The sequence below is a fragment of the Stenella coeruleoalba genome (genome assembly GCF_951394435.1).
Source record: "Stenella coeruleoalba genome assembly, chromosome: 7".
NCBI lineage: Eukaryota > Metazoa > Chordata > Mammalia > Artiodactyla > Delphinidae > Stenella > Stenella coeruleoalba.
In genome coordinates this window covers 48,253,888-48,275,558 of record NC_137153.1, presented here as the reverse complement: position 1 = coordinate 48,275,558, position 21,671 = coordinate 48,253,888, and the positions used below count along the sequence as shown (strand labels likewise).

General features: G+C 40.4%; 1 protein-coding gene across 1 annotated transcript in view; it reads left to right on the top strand.

Annotated features, from left to right (window-relative positions):
- The window catches only part of TEK (TEK receptor tyrosine kinase), a 103,847-nt gene that overhangs the window by 21,879 nt on the left and 60,297 nt on the right, over positions 1-21,671 (top strand). The gene's annotated exons all lie outside the window — the stretch shown is intronic.

Genomic DNA, 21,671 nt, shown 5'->3' with positions numbered 1-21,671 from the left:
ATTTTATATCTCTCCCTGGGGAATTCAAATGCCCTCCTCCAGGTTTCCCCTGGAATTCCCAGTGCACTTACATTCCCATGGTTGCCTCCTACACTGAGCTCTGGCTTCAGTTTTGATTTAAGTAAATGCATGCACTCCCTTGCTCGCTTCTACACGTGTGGTCTCTGTTGAACTTGGTGTCAGCCTCGACATGTAGCTCAGCCTTTTACTTCAATTAAAAATAAAAATGGCAACAATTTTTTCTGCATGCAGACAGACACACAGGTACAGACAGACATAATCACAAACACAGAGGCATGCAGACAGATAAGGCATTGTGAGTATAACGCATGTAACTCCTGAGTTGAGAAAAAGAGGAGGTTTGCACTGTGGCAATCCAAACGACTCCACCACGAATATCACACTAGCCTATTTATTAAAGTCCTTCAGCTGCCCATCATGCTGCTTGGCCTTTATCTTTTCTTCTTCTCTTTCTCTTTGTGTCACTCATTGGGTTTATGTTAAATTTATAAATTAATTTAGGAAGAATTATCATCTTTCCAAGATTGTGCTTTTCCCCTGAAGGATACAGAACATCTCTCCATGTCTTTAAATCTTTTTTATCTTTGGTAAAATTTCATAGATATTTTCATATAAGTCCTATACATTTCACGTTGGGCTGTTAAGTAATAAGTGATATACTAAGGCAATTGTGATACACTAAACCATTCTTGCCTTCTGAGGATAAACCCATAGTATCTGTAGAAGATTCATTTAATAAACTGCTGAACTGATTTGCTAATATTTTGTTTGGGATTTTTTGCCTTTTCACAAGTGAGATAAGGAGTAGTTTTCTTTTTTCAGCTATTTTATGTTAGGTAATAGGATTTTACTAGCTGTAAAGAACTGGTAGCTTTCTATTAAAAAAATTTTTTTTTGCATTACATAAACTCATCAGCAAAACCAGCTGGCCCTGTGAATTTTTGATGAGATAATTCAGGCTTCATAAGTTTGAGTTTAAGGATTTATATTTCCTAATCATTATATATACATTTTTCAAATTTATTAGCTGAGAATTATACATGAGATTTTCTTATGATTTAAAGCATCTTTTCCACAAGAGCTATTTTACTTCTTGTTTTACTCTCAGTTTTAGTTTCTAAATAGATTTCAGAGGCTTGCTGTTGTAAATTTTACCCACACCAAGGACCAGCTCTCGGAATTCTCCTTTTTCTATTTTTAAGTTTATTAATATTCTTATTTAGCGTTAGTTTTTCTTTCTCCCTGACTTTCTTAAGTCTTGTTAGTTCTTTCACAAATGTTTCCTGAGTACATTTCTTGGTTTTTTAAATACTCATTAACAAGAAAAGTGTTTAAAGCTATAAATTTTTCTCCAAAAGTAGTTTTGGACTCATTGTAGCAGTTTTGAAAATAGGGTTCTTAACAAGTCATGTGCTTTTTTTTTTTTTTTGTGGTACGCGGGCCTCTCACCGTTGTGGCCTCTCCCGTTGCGGAGCACAGGGTCCGGACACGCAGGCTCAGTGGCCATGGCTCACGGGTCCAGCCGCTCCGCAGCATGTGGGATCTTCTCGGACCGGGGCACGAACCCGTGTCCCCTGCATCGGCAGGCGGACTCTCAACCACTGCGCCACCAGGGAAGCCCCCCTCATGTGCTTTTCAGTTATTTTTTTTTGAGAATTAATGATTATTTAGAATACTGCTTTATGATTTTTAGCGGGTTGATTTTCTTTTTTGTTGTTCAGTGATATGTTGTTAAACTTGATTTATTGTGTGTGGTGTGGGATTGTTTTGTTGTGATTTGGGATTATTGCAAAGACAGTTTCCCTTTGTTGGACTTCACTGAGGGGTGTGTGTGTGTGTGTGTGTATGTGTGTGTGTGTGTCTAGGATAGCATGAGTTACAGCAGGGCTGATATTCCACTGGGTAGTACTGGTTCATCTGTACCAGCTGTTAGAAGAGTGAAATAATTCTGTGCCATCTGGTAAATAACTGCTGCTTGGGTCTCCTAAGTTCCCCTTGATCTGCCACTTTGGCTGCCTAAGTCACTCCCTCAGGACCTCTGGACCACTTCACAATTCAGCAACTAAAGTGTTAATATCTGGCCCATCAGGGTCTTTCAGAACCTTTTTCACTACCCAGATCGGTGTTCATGGGCCCAGGTTGGTAAATATTTTGAATATCACCTCTGAGCCATGCCAAGTTAAGTTAAGCAGGTTCAACTATACCTGTTTGGTCTAAAAGGTCTACAAATATAAAATAGTGCATGTGATTTCAGTTGCCCTTTCACTTCATAGACAGCTTGGTCCCTGTTCTGTGGCTTCTCATGCTCCAGTTGTGACCCCCGTGTTTGGAGGTAAATACTTTTTGTGCTGCCTGGTTCCTGAATTCCAGCCAACTGCTTTATCTGGTTCTTATCCAAAGCAACAGTGATCTGTCCCAGTGCTGGAGGAAAACCTAGCTGTTATATTTGTGCATAGAAGATATACTTCCACATTATCCTTCATGACCGATTTAAAGGATTGTCAAGAGTAGTGTCATGTATACACAACTTTTACCTTTGCCACTGATCTTTAGGACTCTCACTCCTATTAAATGTGTTGCTCCATTGGATATACTCAATTTTGATAAGTACTGCAGGGGTGATTGGGGAAGAAAAAGGCAAATTCCATATTTTAATGTATAGAGTTATATATATCTGAAAGATACATATATAACTACACATATGTCTAATTATTACTAAATTGTAGTTTGATTTTTAGTCAACTTCATCAGTCAAAAAAATTTTGTTAATTAATTAATTTATTTATTTTTGGATGCGTTGGGTCTTCGTTTCTGTGTGAGGGCTTTCTCTAGTTATGGTCAGCGGGGACCACACTTCATCGCGACGTGTGGGCTTCTCACTATCACGGCCTCTCTTGTTGCGGAGCACAGGCTCCAGATGCTCAGGCTCAGTAGTTGTGGCTCACAGGCCTAGTTGCTCCACAGCCTGTGGGATCTTCTCAGACCAGGGCTCGAACCCATGTCAGATTCTCAACCACTGCGCCACCAGGGAAGCCCCATTAGTCAAAATTTGAGAGAGGTATAAAGCACAGAACTATTGTGCTTTTCTCACATTCTTTTTACTTTTACCAGTTTTTTTCTGTATTTGATTCTATATGATTTATAGCACAATGATGCATAACCACTATGCTTTCATTATGGTCTTTACTTTTTATCAGTCTATGTAATAGGTTTTATCCCATTCCATGCCTTCTATCCACTTGTCTGAAACTAATACTGTTACCTTTGTTTTCTTCTCTTTCATCATTTTTTTTCTTTTCATTTCTTGATAAGTTCTTTGCCCATATCTTTGTTTTCAAGGTTTTGTTTTAAGCATCATCTTGGAAGGTTTCATTTTTTCTGAGAGTATTTGTCATTCTATAGGTGATTTTAAATATCTTTAAATCACAGATAATATGTTTAATCTTAACGTCTGACATTTGGTTTTGTACTTTGATTTTTTTATATACTTTCCTGCTGTTTCCTTTTAGTCTTTTATTTTTTCCTGTCGTTTGCTTACTGGGTCTACATTTTGTTTACATTTATCTTCTCTAGTCATTTTTGGCGTATGCCTCCTGTTTTTTATTTTATTAGTGGTTTACCCTTATGTTTTTCAAAAACACTCTTTAACCTATACTTCTCTGTTTATAACAGTAAATAGTGAAACCATACTTTGAACATCAGTGTATCAGTGAGGGACTCAGCACATGTTAACTTTCTCTCCTCCTGCCTTTTCCCTTCAAATTCTTTGCCACCTTAATCCGGAATTTAAGATCCAAGTTACTTTTTACAGCATATATTTTTAATTTTAAGAGGAATTTCTGACATTAAAAATATTTTAACAATGAAAATTCATTTTCTCTATCTAATCCTATTGGTCTTTGTGGTTACTAGGTGCTGACAATAGGTAGATTGACAATCTTGGTTAGCACTGTAGGTATTTGAAATTCTCTCTCTTTTTTTTTTCCCCATGTCTTTAGGAGAAAGTTGAGAAAGCCTACATCAAAGGTGCTAGTCAGATGTCATTTTAAAGCTGAGATCCAGACTTCATTATTAAGATATACATTTCCATTTCACGATGTAATTAATTAAATATCACCTCACATTTGGGTACCTTAAATTCCTTTGTTTTCTTTAATTTTGTTCACTAAAAAAACAGGTGTAGTGGGTTTGAATTTTCAGTTACAACAGTCTGCCGACTTGAACTTTATTTTTTGAACTGTGCAAAATAATAGAAAATAAGTTCCTATTACCATTGAGATTTGAATTGAATCTTGGAAGAGATTGGAATTGAACAGATAAATATATGTAGGGAAGGTCATCCTCGGCAGAAGGAACAATGTCATCAACGGCTAGGAAAGGAAAGCCTGTAGAGCATTTGGGGCTAAAGAGACAATGGCACCAAAATTTTGCAGGAGTTCAAGTGAGAGAGAATGAGGGTGTGAAAAGGAGTTGAATGTGAGAGATAGTACTGAGCTAGAATGGGCAGAATATGGTGATTATCCAATCACTGTAAACAGTGAGGGAGAGAGAGTTGTTGACAATAACTCAGAGTTTTCAAGCATCTGTGGTTAGAAAGATGGAGACTTAAGAGATCAGGAGAGAGAGAAGGTGAAGAGAGGGGAAGATGCCGAGTTCATTCTAGACATATCGCAGTTGAGACGCCTACCTAGGTGAACAGGAGGCCTGTTTATAACATGTTTTATAGCTGGGAAGAGGTTGGAACTAGAGACCGAGACTTGGAACAGGTGATAACTGAAGTCTTGGGAGTTGGTGAGATCACTGTGAAGATGGAAATGGAGTCTTCCATAGTGCTGGTCAAGCTATAATCTCTGGGCTAAGGCCATGGCCACTTGCTGAGTCTTGGCAAGAAGGATGAATGGGAAATTAGATCCAAAGGAAAACTGCTATTTAAGATTCATAGGCTTACACTTTTCTACTGGGATGATCAAGGTGCTAAGGCAAATGTATACCCAGTCAAACAGTGCATACATATGAAGAACCTACTGTGTCAAGCTCTCTATCAAGGAAAAGGAAGACATGAGTTCTAACACTGTTCCGGATGTTTTACATTTAAGATCTCATTTAGTCATCACTGTTGCTTATTTTGTCTAAGTCAGTTTCCTCATCTGTGATATGAGATATAAATGACTAATGCACATGGCCATTGTGAAAATGAGGTACAACAATGTATTTAAAGTATCCACAAGGTGGTAGGTACTTAATAATTTATAGCTCTTATATTACGACTAATAATTTTAGGAATTATTTATGTGTAACTGACACACCGCTATTGCAAAGCAGAACTAGCAAATACTTGATAGCAGTCATTTGCGAACTGTGCTTCTTAAAGAAATAGCCTGTCTAGGGAGGTGCCTGAGGAGCTGTCAAGGGTGGGGGGAGCAGGTACCAAGCTGGGCTCCTGTCTCCCTGCCGAGACACAGGAAGCATGGTTTTATCTGGTTAATTCTCAGACCTCAACACAAAATTTCATTTACATAAAGGGAACGACTGAAACATGAGCGATTCTTGAAACGCGTATAGACCTGAAGGTACAAGAGGAAGGAGTGGTTCTCAAACCCTGATAGAGCAGTGGCATGAGAAGACCCCCCACCAAGTTGTGGCTTCTGTAGATGGCTCAGTGGGGTGGGAGAATAAACACCCTGATCACACTCGCCTACCACCCTCCTGTCTCCATCTGGATCCCCCTTGTAGCTGAACCCAGCGGGTCACAGGTAACCTCCACAGTCCCAGAGCTGGGTGGAGGAGGTTGGAGAGCAGCTGGTGAAGGGCACCCCTTGTCAAAATGAAGAGAAGAAACGGAGCATGTCTTGGGCTTAGAAAGCGAGACTCTTACCCGATGGCGTTTACATTTTATACTAACTTTGACTTGAAAATGGACCCAGCCTATGCCAAGAGTATCTGACTCAAACATGTAATGAAATTCCCTCTTGGCTTTCATGTTTTTGGACTGTTTTCCCTCAAATGACTGCACAGACAGGCTCTGTCTCCTTGCTGCCAGAAAAGTCTCAGTCGATCTTAGATTGTCTACTTGGGAAGATAAAGGAGGAGCTGTTTTCCTAAGCCATTAGTGATAAACTCCCAGGCAGCTGCTGTATGTAGGATCGTGGCCTGTCACACTGCCATGCCTACTAGATATCTGTGCAGTCTGTAAGACAACAGCCTCTGCCCTGTGGCATCTGGGAGGCTCCCCAGAGTGTGTGAGAGCATGAGCTAAGCCTTGGAGGCTAAGCAAGTGTTCGCCAGTTGATGGGGAAATAAAAGAAGCATTGGAGGAGGGCTCATGCAATGCAGTTAAGCAGTATGGCTTGTGCAGATTCCAAGGACGATTCCTTGAGAAGAGCTCCCAACATGTTTGGAATGATGTCATTGCCACTGTGGCCCAAGGAGATGACACTAACTATGATACTCAGGGTTTTTCAAGAAGCCTCTCTTAACAAAGACACATAGATTAGCACCTCTTGAGACATTCAGGCCTGCAGTTTGATAGGGGAAAAACTGACATAAATTTTATAGTTGGAATTCTACCTGGCAAATGAATCTGCACTTTGGAAGTACGCAAGATTTTTTTTTTTTTTTGATGGAGGGGAGGGAATATGGCCTCACAAGCTGCTTCCCAAATAGGAGACTTCCAGTCACAGAAATAATTCAGGTAACGCCCAGAGGACAGTAGATTCCAGAATTGTAATAAAGGAATTCCTAAACTAAATGAAATGAGGCTAGAGGGTCCCTGAGCCCTCTTTCACTACTGAGCTAAGATCATGACCCCATTGGTTAGTCAGTGGTGGGGGTGGTGCTTCAGAATACAGAGCTACTGTCCTGCTCTAAGAGTAAAGTGAAGCAAAGTAGAAGAGCTATAGACTGTGCAGAGGGTCACTTTAAAAAAAAAAATTTATCGGAGTATAGTTCTCACTTTTATTTATTTTTTTAATACATGTATTTATTTATTTATTTAATTTATTTTTGGCTGCGTCGGGTCTTTGTTGCTGTGCGCAGGCTTTCTCTTGTTGTGGTGAGCAGGAGCTACTCTTCCTTGTGGTGCACGGGCTTCTCATTGCGGTGGCTTCTCTTGTTACGGAGCACAGGCTCTAGGCATGCAGGCTTCAGCAGTTGTGGCTCGCGGGCTCTAGAGCACAGGCTCAGTAGTTGTGGTGCACGGGCTTAGTTGCTCCGCGGCATCTTTCTCAGTTGCTTTCGCAACTAGGGCTCGGACCCATGTCCCCTGCATTGGCAGGCTGATTCTTAACCACTGTGCCACCAGGGAAGTCCCTAGTTCTCACTTTTAAAGATGAGGAAGAAAATGTAAGGAAGTTTCTCTGGTCCAGGGACACGGTGGGAGGCCTTTGGGCTAGGTCAGTGGTCTTCCCGAGGGTTAGCTGGCAGAGGGCCATGGAGTGACAGCTTGTGTCCATCTCTGAGTAGCCCCCTCATCTCTCTCTCCAAGGCTCCCTCCACACCACCAAGCTGGTTGTGAAACTGCTTTTCCAGAATCACTTGCATGTGCAGAGATTTGGTTTCCTGTTAAGGTCAGTCCTGTAAGAAAGGGGGCAGCAATCAAAGGATTTTAGAAGGAAACACAGGGAATCTTCCTTAGCTCATGATCAGCCTGTTTCCTGCTCATGTGGGTTTGAAGTGTGTGGGAGGGTGGTCACACAGCAGGACACAAAGCCATTAGAAGTTCTTCCTTTTGTGGGTGACTTAGCTCCAAGATGACTTAAAAATTAAAACAAACAAACAAACAAAAAAAAACCCTTCCTCTGGGGCTAACACAGACCATATTTTCATACAGATTAACTTGATCAAACTGGCTTCATGTCATGCTAATACAGATAGCTCTTTACACAAATGTCAATGATTTAGAGTTTCCCTGGTGGTGCAGTGGTTAAGAATCCGCCTGCCAATGCAGAGGACAAGGGTTTGATCCCTGGCCCGGGAAGATCCCACATGCCATGGAGCAACTAAGCCCGTGTGCCACAACTAATGAGCCTGTGCTCTAGAGCCTGTGAGACACAACTACTGAACCCGCGTGCCACAACTACTGAAGCTCACGTGTCTAGAGCCCGTGCTCTGCGACAAGAGAAGCCACCGCAGTGAGAAGCCTGCGCACCGCAACAAAGAGTAGCCCCCACTCGCCACAACTAGAGAAAGCCCACGTGCAGCAACGAAGACCCAACACAGCCAAAAATAAATAAATAAATATTTTAAAAAGTCAATGATTTAGAGGTTATTCTCCCATTTTACAGATGAGGAAAATGAGACAGAACGTCAAGACCAAAGCTCTTAACTACTCCACTATCCTGTTGATGGTGCCAGGCTAATAACAATTCACAGAATTGTCACCTGGGTTTAAGATGTACTACTTTCACTATATATAAAATAGATAATTAATAAGAACCTATTGTATAGCACAGGGAACTCTACTCAATACTCTGTAATGACCAATGTGGGAAAAAAATCCAAAAAAGAGTGGATATATGTATATGTATAACTGATTCACTTTGCTGTGCACCTGAAACTAACACGACATTGTAAATCAACTATACTCCAATAAAAATTAATTTAAAAAAGAGTCAGTAAACAAAGATCTTTTCAAGATAATTTACATCAAAATTTAGTCAAAGGAGCATTCTTGGACTTATAATTAAAATTCCAAAAAGAAAAAAAAGATGTTCTACTTTCAATTACTGTTGATTTCTTCAAATTCAACTTAAATATATTAAAAATATGCACGGTCTGTCAAACACAGTGCTTGGTGCTAGGAGCTAGAGATGAACAAACTAGAGGTCTTTTCTTCAGGGAGCTCACTGTCTAAGGAAGGAGACAGATGTGTAAATAATTAAGCAAAAAACTGCCATTAGGTTGATTAGTTGCATGTGTTTTTATAATAAAAGTCTTCATTTTAATATTACAAAAGAGAGACAATACTAAATATGTAAAACAATAAGTGAACATCTGCCCTTCCTCCTCACCCCACCCCTGATCCCTGAGCCTGGCAATTTCATTAGCCAGAAGTACCACTACTGGTGTGTGACTTCTAGGCTTTTCTCAATATTTTGACAAAAATGAGATCAAACATACTGTTCTGCATCTTTTCTTCACTTAATATATCAAAGGTATAATTCCATGCAAACATAATATTCAATTAAATGTATGAACCATCATTTATTTAGCCGTGCTCTCATTCATGAACTTTGTGTTGCTTCCAGTCGAGGCTGTAGGCTGCAGTGAATATTCTTGCCGTATCTTTGCATATCTGTATTGGTAATTATGGAGGATACCTTTTTACTATAATTTTAAAAATTAAAATACAGTTAAGTTATGTTGTGTGTACAGCTTTATGAGTTTTTGTTTTTGTTTTTGTTTTTTTTTTTTTGCGGTACGCGGGCCTCTCACTGTTGTGGCCTCTCCCGTTGCGGAGCAACAGGCTCCGGACTGCGCAGGCTCAGCGGCCATGGCTCACGGGCCCAGCCGCTCCACGGCGTGTGGGATCATCCCGGGCCGGGGTACGAACCCGTGTCGCCTGTATCGGCAGGCGGACTCTCAACCACTGCGCCACCAGGGAAGCCCCAGCTTTATGAGTTTTAATGCAGCTGCCCCCAAGTTAGAATAGAGAACAATTCCATCACCCCCTGAAATCTTTTTTGTGCTGCCCTTTTTAGTCACATCTCTCCTACTCCTAATCCCTGGCAACCACTCATCTGCTCTTCATCCTATAGGCTTACCTTTTCCAGAACGTTATATAAAGGCATTCATACAGTATGTAGCCTTTTTATATTGGTTCTTTTACTCAGCATAATGCCATATTGTTGCAAGTATTAATAGTCTAACCCCTTTTTATTTCTGAGTAGTATTCCGTTGTCTGGATGTACAACGGCTGTTTATGCGTTTGTCTGTTGAAGAACATTTGAGTTTCTCCAGTTAGGGGTGATTATGAATAAATGGAGCTGCTATAAACATTCACTGTATGAACATAAATTTTCATTTCTGTAGGGTAAATACATAGGAGTGGGATTGCCGGGTGATGTGATAAATGTATAGTTAACTTTATAAAAAATGATTAAACCATTTTCCACAGTGACTGGACCATCCATTTTACATACCACCAGCAGTGATTGAGTTACAGTTGCTACATATTCTAGCTAGCACTTGGTATTGTCAGGGTTTTTCTGAGCCTTTCTAATGGGTGTGCAGTGGTGTCTCACATGGTTTTAATTAGCATTTTCCTAGTGGATAATGATACTGACCATCTTTCTGTGTACTTATTTGCCATCCACATATCTTCTTTGGTGAAGTGTCTCTAATCTTTTGCCCATTAAAAAAATTGAATTGTTTGTTTTCTTACTGTTAAGTTTTGAGAGTTTTAAGATATATTCTGGATGTAAGTTGTTTGTCAGCTATGTTTTCTCCCAGTCTGGAGTTTGTATTTTGATTTTAACAGTGTCTCTCATAGATCAAAGTTTGAAATCTTGATAAAATCCAATTTATCAATGTTTTTCTTTACAGATCACACTTTTGGTGTCATAGCTAACAACTCACTGCCTAACTCCAACATCATGAAGATTTTTCTCCCATATCCCAAAAGTTTTATAGTTTTACATTTTACATGATCCATTTTCATTTAATTTTTGTACAAGGTGGGAGGTTTTAGTTTAGGGCTTTTTTTTTTTCTGGCATATGGATGTCCAGTTGTTCTGACACTATTGTTGAAAAGACTAAACTTTCCTCACTGAATTGTTAGAAGATCCATTTTTGATATGAACCAGTGTAATATGTGTATAGTTTAATCATTAAAAGAGTGGGTTTTGAAATCAGTGTGCCTAAATTTGAATCTCAGTTCTACCACTAATTACCTGTATGACAATGACCAAGTATTTAACCTCTTTTTGTCTTAGTCTCCTTTTCTGTAAAATAATCTGTAAAAGATAATCATAGTGCCTATTCCATAAGGTTCCACGAGGATTAAGTTATTATGTTACACACATGGAAAAGTGCCTGACATATAATGTGATGAATTAGGGTTAGCTTTTATGTAACTTTACAACTATAGATTTGCAAGCATGTCCCAGAAATGCATTTCCAAGGAGTATTAGAAATATCGTGACCCTTTTTTCCAATTTACTACAGTTGCCTATTTGTGTATCTTCCTCTGTGAATTACTACTGATTTATTAATTTATAGAATTTACTTATGTATTATACATATTAACTCCTTAAGTTTTATCCATAACAATATTTTTCCCATTTGGCCTTTTTATCTATTACACCAATGGTGTAAACCTTCCTGTTTATCTGCTAGCACTAGATATTATGACCCTCTCTATTGTTAGTTAATTTGATAGACGAATAATGGGATGTCCTTTTAGTTTGTGTTTTGGGATTTGTAGTCAAATTAATTATCATTTCATATGGTAATTATTGTATCAGTTAATTTTTGTTGAGTAACAGTCATCTGAAAACGTAATGGTGAAACAACAAACATTTATTATATCTTAGATTCTGTGGGTCAGCTGGAAAGTTCTTTGCTCTAGGGTGGATTGGCTGATATCTGTAGTCAGCTGATGGCTTGGCTGGGGCTGGATGGTCTAGGATGGTTAATGCACATATCTGGCATTTGGTCTATTGGGCCTCAGCTGGAATGGCTCATGTGTCTATCATGTGGTCTCTCATCCTCCAGTGGATTAGTCTGGGCTTTTCTTCATGGTGGTCTCAGGGTCCCATACAGCAGTAGGAGGGGGCAGGCCCAGGGGAAAAGCACTTTTAAAGCCTCTGTTTTTGTCACATTTGCTAATGTTTCATTGGTCAAGGATAGTCTCATGGCCAAGCCTAGATTCAAGGGGTAAAGAAGTAGATTTCACTTCTCAATGGAAGGAAATGCAAATTATTGTGACCATTATATTTCAATCTACTGCAGTTGGCTATTTATTTTAGAAAAGATTTTGGCATTTTCTATAGTGCAATCTGTCAGTGTTTTCCTTTGTGGATTTGTGTATATTCATGCCTTTGGATGGCCAGACTGTAAGCTTCTTGAAGGCAGAAACCATATTTTATTCTTTTCTTCGTCCACAGAAGGCAGCATAGGGCCCAGCTCATAGTACTTATTAAGTAAGTGCTTATTGAATAAATTCACTCATCGAAGGCCAGGCTTGCTTGCTTGCTTATTTATTTATTTATTCATTTATTTATTTATTCCTTCATCCGCGATTATTGAAGAGCTGTTATATGCCAGGCACGGTGCTAATTGCTAGAGATACAATAGTGGACAAAGGGCAAAATAGAATTCTCTTGTGGTGTTTGGAGTGAAGCATTGTGACGGGTTATGGAACTTAGTGAGACATGGGTTCAAATTCTATTTGTCTGTCGCTGGGCATATTACAGAACATCTGTGAGTTTCTTTTTTTAACCTATAGAATGGAATATAAATCCCTTCCTTCAAGTGCACAAAGAATTCAAGCGCACGAAGTTTGTAAAACACCTTGCATAGTACCTATTACGTAGTCTGTAATAAACAGTGTTATCTTTCTTCCCGACACGGTATAATCTGAAGCCTGCTGAGAACGCTAGCCCTCTTTCTTTGTCCGTCTCTTCTTAGAAATGATCGTGGTCCTGAACTTCTCCCATTACAGACTCACTTCTTTGGTTTGCTCTTCTGATAGCTCTCAGAGTTGTCACTTTAAGCTATTCTTAAATTCTTCTTCTCTTTTTTGTGCAAGCAGATCAACCCAAATTGCCTTCCTTATTGGGATCTGGAGAACAGGGAACTTAGGAGTTAAAGAGCTTGTTGAATTCTGTCTTGGACGATAGAGATATTTGGTTGTGGGAGTGAGTATGTACGTCTGTGCACATCTTTTGGCAGCAGAAGGGAGAAGGGAAATTGGCAGGTGATTGAAGCAGAAGAACCCAGAAAGAGAAGGTGGCCTGGCTCCAAAGATGGATTCCTCTCACACCAGATAAATTTGCTGGCAATGGACGAATACGATTCAATTAGAGAGCATCCCTCTCTCGGGGCGAAATGACAGGAAAGATTATAAGGCAGCATTGTAAGGCTTGCGGGGATTTACGAGGTGGGCAAACCTCATTTCTGGGAATTCCCACTCTCTCTGTCCTGTACCCTTCCCAGCTTTTTGGCTGCCTCTCCTCAATGTCTTCTCTCTCTTGGCCCAGTTTCTGCCAAGCTCCAGGATTCTTCAGGTACCATCCTGTCAAAATGATGCACATTCCAAATTCCCTCACATTAAAGGTTTGTCCATTTACCCTGCTACCCCGGGGTGACAGAAAAGGCCCTGGGGAGAAATTCACACTTGAGGGCTGGCTTTGCCATTAGCCTTTGTGTGACCACTGGCCAGTCTCTTTTCCATGGGCCTCAGTTTGCCCTTTATAAAGTGGGAGGCTTGCACCAGGCAATCTCTAAAGTCTTTTCCAGTTTAAACAACCCTTGATTTGATGGTGCCATGCCTCCTCCAGCCCCGCCTTACAGAAATGGAGTTTTGCGTGTAAGTGTGCATGTGTGCTGGGCATTTAGTGAAGTCACACTCTGTGGATGCTGTGTCTACTCCTGTATAAAATAGAAACTTGCTTGCTGACTGGTGACAATTCTGATGTTCTAACTAGAGCATGCGGTATTTATCCTGGATGGAAAATTTCTGGCGTTCACCGGGTGGTGGGGTGGGATGCTGTCTCCTCCGGCAGTCAGTCGACGAGGATCCTGTTTGTCAGGGAGGCGGGGATGGGAAATGGGCATGCCCTTGGGGCAAACAGGCTTGGAGCAACTCCTGAGTGAGAGCAGTTTGTTGTTAGAGAGACTCAGCCTAGTCATATCAAGGGTGTCCTTGCCTAACTCCCAACTGTGCATGTAAAAAGTTAGCAACTTCCTTTGGGTATTTCCAGGCTTGTGCATGTTGGTATCTTTTCGTTAATTGCCCACTATCTTCTCGGAAGGAAATTTGAGGATGAAGTTATTGCTCAGAGACTTATTACATACATAAAAGTATCCTAGAAACAAACAAACAAACAAACAAAAGATTAAAATATTGAAAACATGCCTGGGAACGGGATTTCTTCTGGGAACGCAAGAAGGGAGAGGAGACGCGAAAACTACTTTAACATAGAGTTGACACATAGAAATGGTGCCAGTAGTTCTTAGAATCCGATAAAAAGAAATTAGTGTCAACTTTAGGATGTTGACATTAACCAAGAGAGAACATTCTAGTGGTGAGTCCTATTAAACACTTACTCATTCTTCAAATCCTGCTCAGTAGTTACCCTTTGGGGGAAAACTTTCCTGACTCTCTTCTCATATCCCTTTCGCTTTGTTCTGGTAATTCCAACTCTCCTTCAGGTGCCAAATGTCACTTCCTCAGGGAGCCTTACCTGATTCCTAAACCATTTCTCCACACCAGCCAAGTTTGATTAAGCTCACTGTTATGCTATCCCATAGCACCTTATAATCCTCTCTCATGGTACCTATCATGGTTCCAGTGTTATATTTATTTATGTGATTGGTTTGCCATATCTGTCTTCCACATTTGCCTGTAAATTACATACGGGTTGAGATCAGATCTGTTTTATTCATTGTTGTGTCTCCAGGGTCCAATACAGTACCTTAGCACATGGGAGGTGCTCAATAAATTTGTTAACAGATGAGTAGACATATGAGTAATTTAATGAGTTTCATTTTTTTAAACTGAAGAGAATTCTCCTTTTCTGGACACCATAAAAAATAACTAAACCAAAATCCAAACAGCTCCACCAAATAATCTTGGATAGTTTTGGGGATGTCTTTGCTTCTCTGCTCATTGTCAGGGCCTTGATTTCAGAAATGCTTTTGGCCAAGACCTTATCAGTTCATTGCCAATCCCCTGATTTCAAAAATACTTTTGGCCAAGGTGTAGTGCTCATTGCCATTTGACATATTGAGAACTCTAAGATATCTGCTGCTGTTAGGAAGCTGAGACAACCAAGGACACCTTGGAAAAATTTGAAACATAGTCAATGCCAAACTTCCAAGAAATCATACAGACAGTTGTTCCGAAGACGTGATACGTTGTTCCAAACACATATTAGTGAAACTCCACCCGACAGCACAATTCTGAGGTAATAAGAAGCGCAAGGGAATAGCCACACTCGGCAGTAATTTAACCTGCTTTTTCCGCTTGGCTGGCAAGTGCTTCAAAGGTTGGGGAGCTGTGTTAATCAGAACTTGCCTCTGCAGCTGTGCTGAACTTGAATGTGGAGGGAGGGGCACAGCAGACTAATTGGAGTCAGCACCTTGTGAGGCAGGGACATGTATTTTCATTGCTATTTATTCATTTAACCTTTCATTTTCTTCATCTGTAAAAGTAAAATTGTTAAAAGTGATGACCTTTGAGGTTTTATATGTTTTATTTAAGCAAATTCCTTTCTCCCAAATGAAAATTTATGTGGAGCTGAAATATAAAACAAACAGATGAAAGTTGAGCTGCTCAGTGAGAGTGTGTATGTATGTGGGGACATCTGGAATGCGCTCTGTTAATTTCACCTCCGTCACTCTCAGAAAGATCTGGAATACCTTTTTTAGAAAATGAGAAATAACAGCTCCTTGAAACACAGTTTGAAAAGCATGACTGTGTCTCTCATTTCTAATTCAGTTTGGTTCTAATTCTATTTGGTTCTATGGGTGTAGATTTAGGTCCAGAGTCCTTTCTATGACTGTTTTTAAAGAAAGATATTTCCATGTCTTAGATGATGGGTTATTATTCGAAGTGTCATCCTAAATTAGAAATCAATCCCAGGAAAGAATCAGGGTTATCTTGAAGCAAAAGGACAGTTTTTTTGTTTGTTTGTTTTTTTGCGGTACGCGGGCCTCTCACTGTTGTGGCCTCTCCCGTTGTGGAGCAATAGGCTCCGGACGCACAGACTCAGCGGCCATGGGTCACGGGTGCAGCCGCTCCGCGGCATGTGGAATCTTCCCGGACCGGGGCACAAACCCGTGTCCCCTGCATCGGCAGGCGGACTCTCAACCACTGCGCCACCAGGGAAGCCCTAAAGGACAGTTTTGTTGTTCTCAAGGTTTGCAAACCAGGGACGCTGCAGAAGCCACGGTTGGGAGAGTCATAAGGGAACTGGATGGCCCTTGCAGCCTGACCACAAGTTTTAGATGATTGGCTGTCATCCAAGCTTCTCATTAGGGGCTTTTCCAGGTAGGACCTTAGCAGAATCAGAAGTCCTTATAGGGTTTTTTTGTGTGTGGTTTTTCTAAGAAAGAATTACGTGACTCAGTCCCAGGTCTGTCGTGACTGCCTGGCTCCGTTTTATTTTTGGTCCCTGTCAGCCACACCTGGTCCATTTTCTGTATTCCTTCTTAAGGGATTTCTCTTATTTTTACGTTTCCTCAGGGGGTGTTATTTTATTTTTACAGAAGCAATACTGAGTATAAGGAAACCTATATGCAGGGACTTCCCTGGTGCTCCAGTGGTAAAGAATTCACCTTCCAGTGCAGGGGACGTGGGTTCGATCCCTGGTTAGGGAACTAAGATCCCACATGCTGTGGGGCAACTAAGTCCACGCAACACAACTACTGAGCTGGCGCGCCTCAGTGAGAAAGAGAAAATCCACACACCACAACTAAAGAGAAGCCTGCGCGCCACAACTGGAGAGAAGCCTGTGCGCCTCAATGAAGATCCCGCGTGCCGCAACTAAGACCAAATGAAGCCAAAAAAAGAGAAAAAAAATTACTAAAATTAAAAAAAGAGAAAATCTATACGCAAAAAGAAGATTTAAGCAGCATTTTGTGTTCACCACAGTGAGATTTAGTGAGAAAATGTTACTGCAAAATGTTAGATGCTGTTCAGTACGGCACACAGAAAACATAATGAGCAGAACAATGTTGTGGGATATTGTTGTGCTTCAACTGTGATGAACAGTCATTTGTTAACCCAATAGCTGCTGTGTTACATTGGCCAGTATCTCCTTACAAACAAGAGACACTTTTATGCAAATATTGAAAAGTGTTTGTGAGATCTTTGCTGAGGAAAAATAATATCAATCCCCAAAACACGTTAAGATGTGTGAAATTCCATATGCATCTTACTTACGGCAGACTCTTAGTCTTGATGTTAGAAGTGTGAATTGAACTAATTAATGAATTTGATCCAAGCTCTTCAGGCTGTGGTTGTGGTGAAACAACTCAAAACCGGTCTGCAGTAGGACTCGGAGAGGATAGTTTTGTAGTGGAAGAAAAGGTGTTGGTGTGGGGACGGATAGCTGTGCCAGCCCAGGTGGGCTCTGTCTCTTGGCGTTTATTCTCAGGAAAATGTCACCAACAGCAGATTCCTGGGTAGCATCAGTCACGCAGTAGCAGTTACACCTCTCACTATGCCAGTAGCAGAACCCTTTTGAGAAGCCACAGGCTACAATTGTACCTGTGGCAGTAGGGCCTCTGCTTCTCTCTTCTTTTTGAAAGGTGAAGTTTGGCCACTCTCCTCCCCCCTTTTCTTTTCTTTTAACCAATTTTTTTCTCAGCATTGTGGAGCGATGTCACATTTTCTATTACTAGTCCAAAGTTGAGAGGAAAAGAAAATGCATTATATGGATGTGATCCAAAAAGATTTGGAGTGAGTGTAGGGATAAATGATGAGAGACATATATATTTCTCTGGTTCTAGGTTCCCTTGCAAATGCACCTTTTTAAGGGAAGAGCAGTTAACATTTACTTTTTTACATTTAATTTTTATGTGTAGATAATATTCCAATGGTTCAAAAACATTGTATACATTACGTATACAGTGAAAAGTGTCGTTCCCCCCCCACCCCCGCCCCGGTCATTGTCCCCCCCAATGACCTCATTCTCCCCTAATGGGTTACCCTTGTTCTTAGCTTCCTGTATCACCTTCCAGAAATTCCCTGGGGCATATGCAAACAAGAACAAATACTGATTCTTGTTTTAGGAAAGCAAAACAGATGATTTTTAAAATTCATTCCAGGAACGTGGTAAGTATTTCTTCCTGTATCTAAAACTCATGTACAAAATTCTTCTGATATTTTATTGTAAGTGGCAGTACAAAGGACAGAGAACTCATGGGTGGAAGAGTGCTTCCTGAAACTGACATGCTGAATAAGGGTAGCAAAGTGTAGTCAAATCCAGACTCTCAGAGTATACAGTTTCCCTTTCTATCCCTGAAAGCAAAGGGAGAGAGCTGGGAGGAACAAAAGGAAAAATAAACTAGACCCATACCTAGAAATAATTTACAGATGCAGTGTGGTTGTCTTTTCAAATCAACTGCTTTTTCTATTATTTCCTAAAGTCATTAAATAAACCACGGCCAGTGCTAATGCGGTTCGGTGAGTTCAGAGCAGAGCCCTTGGTTTTGGCAAATCACTCAGCTGGCCCTAGAAATGGGGGTGGATCCCACTGGAGCTGAAAGAATTACAGTGTTTCCTTCCTCTTGATGACTCTCTCTGGGAACATGCCTGGAAGGAGTGAGTGTGGGAGATGAGGTGGTACTTACTCAGAGGCAGGGCTGGATGTGTGTGTGTGTGTGTGTGGACAGGTAACTGTGCTCTGGTGTTATTTTTGGAGGCTGTAATTCCACAGCTAGGTTTCCTAGCTCATTCTCTCTTGCGATGCTTTTCTTATCCTAACCTCTGTTCCCTCTCTTGAAATCCTAAAGTTAAACCAATGAGGCTAGAAGCAAGATAGATGCTTGAGGGTCAGGCTTGGGAACCCATTCTACTCAAGATTTCTTCCCTCAGCGTACTGAGTTAATATTACAAGAAAAATATTGCAACACCAACTCCTACTTACATTAAGACTTGACTTTGAAATTCTTCCTAGTGAATCAGGTAAAATGTAGCTCCTAATAGGATCATCCTCAAAACATCACTGAATACATCAAACATTGGCAAATGCCGTCAAAAACAAATTGTATGAGGACTTCATGGCAGACACAGTGCTTGGCATAAGTAGGTCTGGTAAATGAATACCAGTCTGCTCCAAATCCTCAGCAACCACTGATCACCTTTCTATAGCATTTTGTAAAAGCGTAACATTTGCTTTCCCCCCCTCATAAATTCAGTAATTATCAAAACAGTCTTTTAAATATGGGCAAAGGGGTCAGTTTAGACTCAGAAGGGCACTTTCATTTTTTAAAAAAATTTTATTGAAGTATAGTTGATTTACAATGTTGTGTTAATTTCTGCTGTACAGCGAAGTGATTCGGTTATACATATATATATTATTTTTATTTATTTATTTATTTTTTGCGGTACGTGGGCCTCTCACCGTTGTGGCCTCTCCTGTTGTGGAGCACAGGCTCTGGACGCGCAGGCTCAGCGGCCATGTCTCACGGGCCCAGCCGCTCCGCGGCATGCGGGATCCTCCTGGACCGGGGCACAAACCCGCATCCCCTGCATCGGCAGGCGGGCTCTCAACCACTGTGCCACCAGGGAAGCCCTATATATTCTTTTTCATATTCTTTTCCATTATGGTTTATCACAGGATATTGAATATAGATAGTTCCCTGTGCTATACAGTAGGACCTTGTTGTTTATCCATCCTGTATATAATAGTTTGCATCTGCTAACCTCAAACTCCCAATCCTTCCCTTCCCCACCGCCCCTCCCCCTTGGCAACCACAGGTCTGTTTCTGTTTCATAGACTGGTTCATTTGGGTCATATTTCAGATTCCACATATAAGTGATATCATATAGTATTTGTCTCTTTCTCACTTACTTCACTTAATATGATAATCTCTAGGTCTATCCATGTTGCTGTAAACGGCATTATTTCATTTTTTATGGCTGAGCAATATTCCATGGGGTGTGTGTATATATATACCACATCTTCTTTATCCATTCATCTGTCAATGGACATTTAGGTTGTTTCCATGTCTTGGCTATTGTAAATAGAAGAGAACTTTCATTTTTAACCTCATGTTTCAACAAGTGGGAGCCAAGTGAATCAGTGAAACTGAACTAGATCTGGTATAAAATTTGTCCATCTGTCCGTCCATCCATCCATCTAGCCAACAAATATTTATTAAGTCCTCTATATGCTGAGAATAGGTAGAATATTCCTATGTAAATCAATGCAAATAAAACAGCTTCAATTCTCATTCTAATGGAATGTATCATCTAGGAGGAGAGAGATCAAATAAAATAATCACAGACTGTGGTAATCTTTATGGGATGAGAGTGTGTAGATATTATAGATAAGATAAGTAAAGAAGATGTCCATGAGAAAGGCATTTAAGCTAAGACCCCAAAGGATGAGACAAATTAGCCATGAAAAGAGTGGAAAAGAGCATTCCAGGCACAGGGATCAGCATGTCCAAAGGTTTTGAGGTAGGAAAGGGCATGGTATAGCTAAGGAACTGAAAGATCAGTGAGAATTTGAATTCCAGCTCTGACTTCAATAGCTGTGGAAGATAGAATAAGCTACTCAATCTTTTGAGCCCTAATTTCTTTATATTTAAAAATGAGATCATGGCGCATACTCCCAGGAGAGAATTTGATGAATATTAAATAAGATAACATGGAACATACTTGAATCACTTTACATCTACATAAAGGTCCCTGAGACTCCAGTAGCCCTCATCACCCGCTGTGCTTGACCTTTCTAGTCTCCTGATCATTTTATGTAGACTTGAGAAGCAACCATCACTGGAGCCAGAAAACAACCTCCATCCCTGGTATTTCCACATTCACCAAGAGGAGAGAATAGGCACAGATTCCATTTGCTTATCTTCGAAACTTTGGAAATGAGAAGAGAAAGGGAAATAGGGAGAGGGAGAGAAAGAAAGTGAAATGAGAGGGTTTTCTTTTTGTAAATGTGCTTTATCACTTAGTAAATAAATCTTAAAAGTCAGGTAGGATTTTCTTTTTACATTTGGGAAGATTTGAGGTTTGGGGCTAGGTGTTCAGAAGCAGAATAAAGAGAAATGAAATAATGGTCATTGAGTATCCTGTATATTGCAGACACAGTGCTTGGCAGGTGATGTAGTTTAACTCATTTAATCTTTACAAGAATTCTGCAAGACAGGTCTTATTAGGCTCATTTCAAAGATGAGGGTCAGAGGGAAATGTAGACTTCACTCAGTCCCTCCCTTAGCTTGCGGAATTTAATGTGGAATCAGGCAATACTTTGATAATGATGAGAGTCTATAAAGTTAGCATATGGTGTATGTCATTGACATATTTCTTTAGAATACATTATTATTGGGGTAGAACCACATTATCATTAATTGATCAATAATTAATGATAAATAATGATAATGCCATTATCATGAATTTGTCTCAATTCAGCAAACGCTTACTGAATACTTAACTATGTCTCAGGCACTGTAGTGCATAAAGACACCTAGTGCACATCTTGTTTTGGGAATGGAGAATAACCGATAGTCCATTACAGCTAGGGCATGCAATGGGGCAGCAGTGGTTAGCAGGGTCTAGGTGATGAAGAGTCTTGATGCCATGGTAAAGAGTTTTGGATTTTGTCCAATGAGAGATAGGCACATGATCAGAGTAGCATTTTAGAAAGACCGCTCACACAGTTATTTTTAGACAAGGCTTTGTAAACACCAGCTTATCCTGTGGGGCCATGTTAATAACCTTCCTCATACATTATGTTCCGTCTTTTCCT